This window comes from Dreissena polymorpha, chromosome 6, assembly GCF_020536995.1.
Source record: "Dreissena polymorpha isolate Duluth1 chromosome 6, UMN_Dpol_1.0, whole genome shotgun sequence".
NCBI lineage: Eukaryota > Metazoa > Mollusca > Bivalvia > Myida > Dreissenidae > Dreissena > Dreissena polymorpha.
Window position 1 is genome coordinate 104854704 of NC_068360.1, and position 8239 is coordinate 104862942.

The window sequence follows — 8239 nt, forward strand, 5'->3', positions numbered from 1 at the left end:
CAACACAAAATCATAGATAATGGTTATTTGGGGGTTATAACACAACATCATAGATAATGGTTATTTGGGGGTTATAACACAAAATCATAGATAATGGTTATACCAGTATCTTTTTCTATTTTGTTTAAAATAATCTGCCAATTTATTAATATTTACAGTAGAAAAAAAATCGTTCCATGTAAATTCATTGAGTGCCTTTTACACTGAAATTCCTGACGCCCTTTGATGCTTTGCATCAATACTTATCTTGTTACTATTGCAAAACATTGCAAAAGCATAATTGTAATTATTTACTGAGGATCAACCATAATCAAAGGAACAACAAAATTCTGTCATAAAGTAACTGATGTAGTTGAAAAGTCCCAGATCCTTTCATGTTTATAGAATTTTGATTGGGTTTTGAAGGGACCAAATTATTTCCAAAAGTAGGTGGGAGAATTGAAGTTTAATTTGACTAAAACATTGCAAACATAGAAGGATAGTATTAAATATTTTGGCCAAAAATTCAGGGTGATCATCACGTCCCTTGTCGGTTTTAACGAAACATCTGTATTTAATACATTGAATACTCATTATTCTAAAATAAATCACAAATGCAACACAATGATTGATTACATGTAGTATTTTTAAAAGGTTCATGTTAAAATTATAAATCACTTATACATGGATTCTAAAATGGCCATTATAGTTTAGTGATGGTACATATATTCACAAACCAATTGTTAATTAAGTCTACAAATAAAGAATATTCCTGAAACTATAATGTTCTTATGCAGTTCTATAATATCATATGACATCGAATTTAACCCCATAATCTACACAATTCTACATTCATAAATTATGTATTAATGATATAAGCAACCATAATTTAGTGTCCGCATACATTACACTGCTGATCATACTGTTCTTGGTTATAAGTCTGATATTTAATCTTAAGTCTAAGAATAGGTTGATTAATACGGATTGATTAATACGAGCCCCTGTCTGATCGGTTTAATAATGCGGGCTAAAGTCATAATCGATTGATGAAGACAGACAAGGTCGTAATGTGTTGGTGGATAGGATACAGCCAAGGTCTTAATGGGAGGATGAATAGGATACAGCCCAGGTTGTAATGGGTTGGTGGATAAAATACAGCCAAGGTCGTACTTGGTTGGTGGATAGGATATACCCAGATCGTAATGGGTTGGTGGATAGAATACAGCCAAGGTCTTAATGGGTTGATGGAAAGGATGAAGCCCAGGTCGTAATAGGTTGGACGCTAGGATACAGCCAAGGTTGTAATGGGTTGTTGGATAGGATACAGGCCAGGTCGTAATGGGTTGGTGGATAGGATACTGCCCAGGTCGTAATGGGTTGGTGGATAGGATACTGCCCAGGTCGTAATGGGTTGATGGATAGAATACAGCCCAGGTTGTAATGGGTTGGTGGATAGGATACATCCCAGGTCTTAATGGGTTGGTGGATCGGATACAGCCAAGGTCCTAATGGGTTGGTGGCTTGGATACAGCCCAGGTCGTAATGGTTTGGTGGCTAGGATACAGCAAAGGTCGCAATGGGTTGGTGGATAGAATACAGCCAAGGTCGTAATGGGTTGGTGGATAGGATACAGTCCAGGTCGTAATGGGTTGATGGATAGGATACAGCCCAGGTTGTAATGGGTTGGATAGAATACAGCCCAGGTCATAATGGTTGGTGGATAGGATACAGCCCAGGTCTTAATGGGTTGTTGGATAGGATACAGCCCAGGTTGTAATGGGTTGATATTGGATAGGATACAGACAAGGTCATAATGGGTGGGTGAATAGGATACAGCCCAGGTTGTAATGAGTTGATATTGGATAGGATACAATGTCATAATGGGTGGGTGAATAGGACACAGCCCGGGTCGTAATGGGTTGGTGGATAGGATACAGCCTGGGTCGAAATGGGATGGTGGATAGGATACAGCCAAGGTCATAATGGGTGGACGTATAGGATACAGCCAAGGTCATAATGGGTGGGTGAATAGGATACAGCCAAGGTCATAATTGGTGGGTGAATAGGATACAGCCCAGGTCATAATGGGTTGGTGGATAGGATACAGCCAAGGTCGTAATGGGTTGGTGGATAGGATACAGCCCATGTTGTAACGGGTTGATGGATAAGATACAGCCAAAGTTGTAATGGGAAGGTGGATAGGATACAGCCCAGGTCGTAATGGGTTGGTGGATAGGATTCAGCCCAGGTCATAATGGGTTGATATTGGATAGGATACAGACAAGGTCATAATGTGTTGATGGAAAGGATACAGCCCAGGGTGTTATGTTTTGTTGGATAGGATACAGCCCAGGTTGTAATGGGTTGGTGGATAGGATACATCGAAGGTCGTAATGGGTTGGTGGATAGGATACAGCCAAGATCGTAATAGGTTGATGGATAGGATACAGCCAAGATCGTAATGGGTTGGTGGATAGGATACAGCCCAGGTCGTAATGGGTAGGTTGATAGGATACTGCCAAGGTCGTAATGGGTTGATGGATAGGATACAGCCCAGGTCTTAATGGGTTGGTGGATAGGATACAGCCCAAGTCGTTATGGGTTGGTGAATAGGATACAGCCAAGGTCGCAATTAGAGCTGCAACGATTCACCAACAGCTCGATTCGATTCGATTTCGATTTCAGACACTCCGATACCGATTTTTTCGATTCGATTCATCTTCAAACCTAGGTTTATCATATATTCACTCTTATGCCTCAAAACTAACATTTCTGTTCAAATGTGATTTCAATAAAACACATAAAAAAAGAATAGCAAATTAGGACTCAATTTTAAGATTAAAAATTCTGACTAGAAGATTGTGTTGATAACACAATAATATAAAAAATAAATAAATAATAAGAAGAACGTATCTGGAATCAGTTGAATTGTAGTACTATCACTATTACACCTTTATCCAAAACCGCTATAAGCATGTCTACCACTGTACCATGACAACATCACCTGTTACCTGTAGGACAAATCACATTCTCTAATAAACTTAACAAAACTCCAACAGTAATAAAACTACTTTTCTGGCTGGCGACTTGAGTAGTTGCACTTTTGCGACCTTTTTGTCTTGCTAAATCAACGTTATGTTTGCGTTTGACATATAGCATTAAATTAGATTAGTGGTTGAGCCGGACTTAGCGTACGCCACATCCGTGAAGCACAGTTAACACTTTGCTTTATTGGTAGGGCTACCATCCCGAAACCCAAAATACTGCCACACTTTTGATTTTAGCTTCTTAGTCGCATCTGATAATTTCAATTTGTAAGCAACAACTTGTTCAGCCATTTTGACGCTTTTCCGAAAGTAGACCGAAACGGGCTTATTGATTGGATGACTAAAGTAATAAGCAACCAATCGCGCGCGTCGTAATTACAGGTAAAGATAAAACCTACACCTTCCTGTATCAATAGTCAGAATACAGCGCGCTTTACGTATCTATGTATATATATGTTTATATGTTAAAGAATCGAATCGAATTTGGTAGGTTTGGTATCGTTATCGAATCGAAGCATTTCGAATTTATTTTCGATGAATCGGATCGACTCGTTGCAGCTCTAGTCGCAATAGGTTGATGAGTAGGATACAGCCAAGGTCGTAATGGGTTGGTGGATAGGATACAGCCCAGGTCATAATGGGTAGGCTGATAGGATACAGCCAAGGTCGTAATGGGTTGATGGATAGGATACAGCCCAGGTCTTTAATAATGGGTTGGTGGATAGGATACAGCCCAGGTCGTAATTGGTTGGTGGATAGGATACTGCCCAGTTTGTTATGGGTTGATTGATAGGGTACAGTCCAGGTCGTAATTGGTTGGTGGATAGGATACAGCCAAGGTCGTAATGGGTTGGTGGATAGGATACAGCCAAGGTCGTAATGGTTTGGTGGATAGGATACAGCCAAGGTCGTAAAGGGTTGGTGGATAGGATACAGCCAAGGTTGTAATGGGTTAGTGGATAGGATACAGCCAAGGTCGTAATGGGTTGGTGGATAGGATACAGCCAAGGTTGTAATTGGTTGGTTGATAGGATACAGCCAAGGTCATAATGGGTTGATGGATAGGATACAGTCCAGGTCGTAATTGGTTGGTGGATAGGATACAGCCAAGTTCGTAATTGGTGATGGATACGGGCTCAGAACTATGACCAAGCTGAGGAAGGCTCCCCTTTAATAAACATATGTAAGTAGGTTTAAACATTTCAAAGTTCAGGCACACAAACTAAACAAGGGCTGTTTGTAAAACATGCATGCCACCCATATGGGCTGTGAATTGTAGTGGCAGCCATTGTGTGAATACGTTTTTTGTCACTGTGACCTTGACCTTTGACCTAGTGACCTGAAAATCAATAGGGATCATCTGTGAGTCATGATCAATGTACCTACGAAGTTTCATGATCATAGGCGTAAGCTTTCTTGAGTTATCATCCGGAAACCATTTTACTGTGTCAAGTCACCGTGACCTTTGACCTAGTGACCTGAAAGTCAATAGGGGTCATCTGCGAGTCATGATCAATGTACCTATGAACTTTCATAATCCTAGGCGTAAGCGTTCTTGAGTTATCATCCGGAAACCATTTTTTTAAGTTGAGTCACCGTGACCTTGACCTTTGACCTAGTGACCTGAAAATCAATAGGGGTCATCTGCCAGTCATGATCAATGTACCTATTAAGTTTCATGATCCTAGGCATAAGAGTTCTTGAGTTATCATCCGGAAACCATTTTACCATTTCGGGTCACCCTGACCTTGACCTTTGACCTAGTGACCTCAAAATCAATAGGGGTCATCTGCGAGTCATTGTCAATGTACCTATGAAGTTTCATGATCCTAGGCATAAGTTTTCTTGAGTTATCATCCAGAAACAGTTTTACTATTTCGGGTCATCGTGACCTTGACCATTGACCTGAAAATCAAAAGGGGTCATCTGCAAGTCATGATCAATGTACCTATTAAGTTTCATCATCCTAGGCATAAGAGTTCTTGTGTTATCATCCGGAAACCATTTTACCATTTCAGGTCACCCTGACCTTGACCTTTGACCTAGTGACCTCAAAATCAATAGGGGTCAACTGCGAGTCATTGTCAATGTACCTATGAAGCTTCATGATCCTAGGCATGAGCGTTCTTGAGTTATCATCCAGAAACCATTTTACTATTTCGGGTCACCGTGACCTTGACCTTTGACCTAGTGACCTGAAAATCAATAGGGGTCATCTGCGAGTAATGTTCAATGTACCTATTAAGTTTCATGATCCTAGGCATAAGAGTTTTTGAGTTATCATCAGGAAACCATTTTACCATTTCGGGTCACCGTGACCTTGACCTTTGACCTAGTGACCTCAAAATCGATAGGGGTCATCTGCAAGTCATGTTGAATGTACCTATGAAGTTTCATGATCCTAGGCCTAAGTGTTCTTGAGTTATCATCCGGAAACCATCTGGAAACCATTTTACTATTTCGGGTCAGCGTGACCTTGACCTTTGACCTAGTGACCTGAAAATCAATAGAGGTTATCTGCGAGTCAGGTTCAATGTACCTATGAAGTTTCATGATCCTAGGCATAAGCGTTCTTGAGTTATCATCCGGAAACCATTTTACTATTTCGGGTCACTGTGACCTTGACCTTTGACCTAGTGACCTCAAAATCAATAGGGGTCATCTGCGAGTCATGATCAATGTGCCTATGAAGTTTCATGATCCTAGGCCTAAGCATTCTTGAGTTATCATCCGGAAACCATCTGATGGACAGACGGACGGACATACGGACAATTACAGACATACAGACCGACATGTGCAAAACAATATACCCCCTCTTCTTTGAAGGGGGGCATAAAAAGTGTAAAGACACATACGTGTGAAATATGAGAATTATTCAATATCTGGGATTGGTCCAAGTATGTAACTGTTATTGGAATCTGATTCTGCTAATGACCACTACACATAATTATAGGATGTGAAAGTTGCAATAAACATTATGTAACTAAAAAAAATGAATCTTTCCATCACATAAACGGAACTTCTCTGGTAAAGCCTTATAACATAGACAGACACAAAATTTAAACCAACAGGAAATCATTAACAAATGTCAAGTGACCCTTACAACAAAAATAAGACAAAGAAATATTCTCATCCAATTTCGGGATAAAAATTCAACCTTTCTTCAAAGAAAAAAGTATTTTCATCTCTACATAAAAAGTTTCACCTATTAAAAAAATACAACAATACATTTCCAGACAGTGCAGTAAACTATTCTTCTGCTTTGATAGTATAATGTGCTTAAACCGTCAGTCACCTGATATAATGAACATACATTTTTAATATAACATGTTGAATTTCAGTAGCAGTTATGCATTATATGTAAACTTACAACTGAAAGTTTTGTAATGAAACAAAAAATATGACTATTCCATGAAACTACCTGGTAGATGTTCAACTCTTTACCAATTAAATTAGGTGAATGGCGTTAACTTTTAACGCAGGGTCTGCATCTAAGCTACCTACACACAAATTCCAGCAAAGTTCATCCATCCTTATTCAAATTATTAAGGGGAAACAATTATTCAATTTTCAGTAAAAATGATCTTGACAAATCTGGTCCCAAATGCAATCCCATTACAGGCCTACATAAAAGCTTCCTACAAACCCCAAAAAGCACAATAATTCATCTAAACTAAATATATTTAGCTGAAACTCTTTTTCTATTTGTAGTACCAGTGAATGAAACCCTGTGTACGAACACCCTGTTACCTACCTACACAAACAATTTCAGCTTAAAACCTCATCCTAAGTGAAATTATTGAACGCAAACTTTTGGCTACTTTAAAAACAGGGACTTTGACCCACCTGGCTCAAAATGCAGCCCGGTTATAAAATTGCTGTAAGCAAGACAAGAAAAAGGAGTTATTAGACGCACATGATTACAAATCGTACAATATGAGGCATAATTCTGCTAAAATGTATGTCAGATATGGGCCTTGGTCTGTGACCTCATATGATTATCCAAAAGACATGTGTGCAGTTTAATTGAATATCAGATATTCAATTAATTCTGTAGTATGAATGAACAGGGGACATAAGCTTGCTAAAAGGCTGGTCAAAGATATAGGTCTTGGTCAGTGATTGTTCAATAAAATCCTGGCCACATATGTAAAGTTTTGTTTCAACATCTGAAGTACATATAGAAATATTGCACTAACATATAATGAAGAAAAAAGTACAAGGGTTCTAATTATGATGAATGTCAGCACTCTTGATAAAGGGTGTATTTGCGTAAATATGCAAATTAAATCATGTAAATACAGTGTACTCATTAAAAATATTTTGTGTGCATATCAAGTACCCTTAAAAATGTTGATTACACATTTTTTTCTTTTTGGCCGCATACCTAATTTCCAAAAGTAATGGATTTTAAATGTTTAGCAAGGGAGACAACTTTAAATTGTTTGAATTTAGACTGGTTCACTATAATATAGCCAAAAATTGTTGTATTTGCTGATCACACAATCCGCTATATTTTTGGTGCTGGAAAAATGGCGTCTTCTTGTGTTGGGCAACTGTTGAAAAAGACATCAACGCAAAACAGCAACATTTATAAGGTCTTCAGCAAAGATGGTGGGGCCCAGTTCGATGTACGAAAACATTGTGTTGTTTCAATATTGGAATCTATTTTGGAGAGTGTGAATGCCGCTTTAGTTTTCAGAATAGTCTGAAGGGCAAGGGCAGAGATCACTTAAGATTGGTGTTGTTTTTTTTACCTTTAACCTTGAAGGATGACCTTGACCTTGACCTTTCACCACTCAAAATGTGCAGCTCCATGAGATACACATGCATGCCAAATATGAAGTTGCTATGTTCAATATTTCAAAAGTTATTGCAAAACTTTACTGTAATATTAAAGTTTTGGGACAGAATGACAGACAGACAGGCCAAAAACAATATACCCCCGATCTATCGATTCGGGGGCATAAAAACGCAAATAGTAGTTAAACTTAAATGTAAACAGGGGTCAATAAAAGTATGGACCAAAAATTATTTTTTTTTATGTTGCAAACCTCATTATAGATTCTTTCTATAGAGTACTATACTTCTTCATTTTCTTTTTTACTCCTTTTCTTCACTTTTAAAGGGGTCATTATTAAGAGTGCTAATACATGTGTGAAGTTTCAATAAAATTCCCATAGTAGAACTAGTGATATGGAAATGTTTCAAAT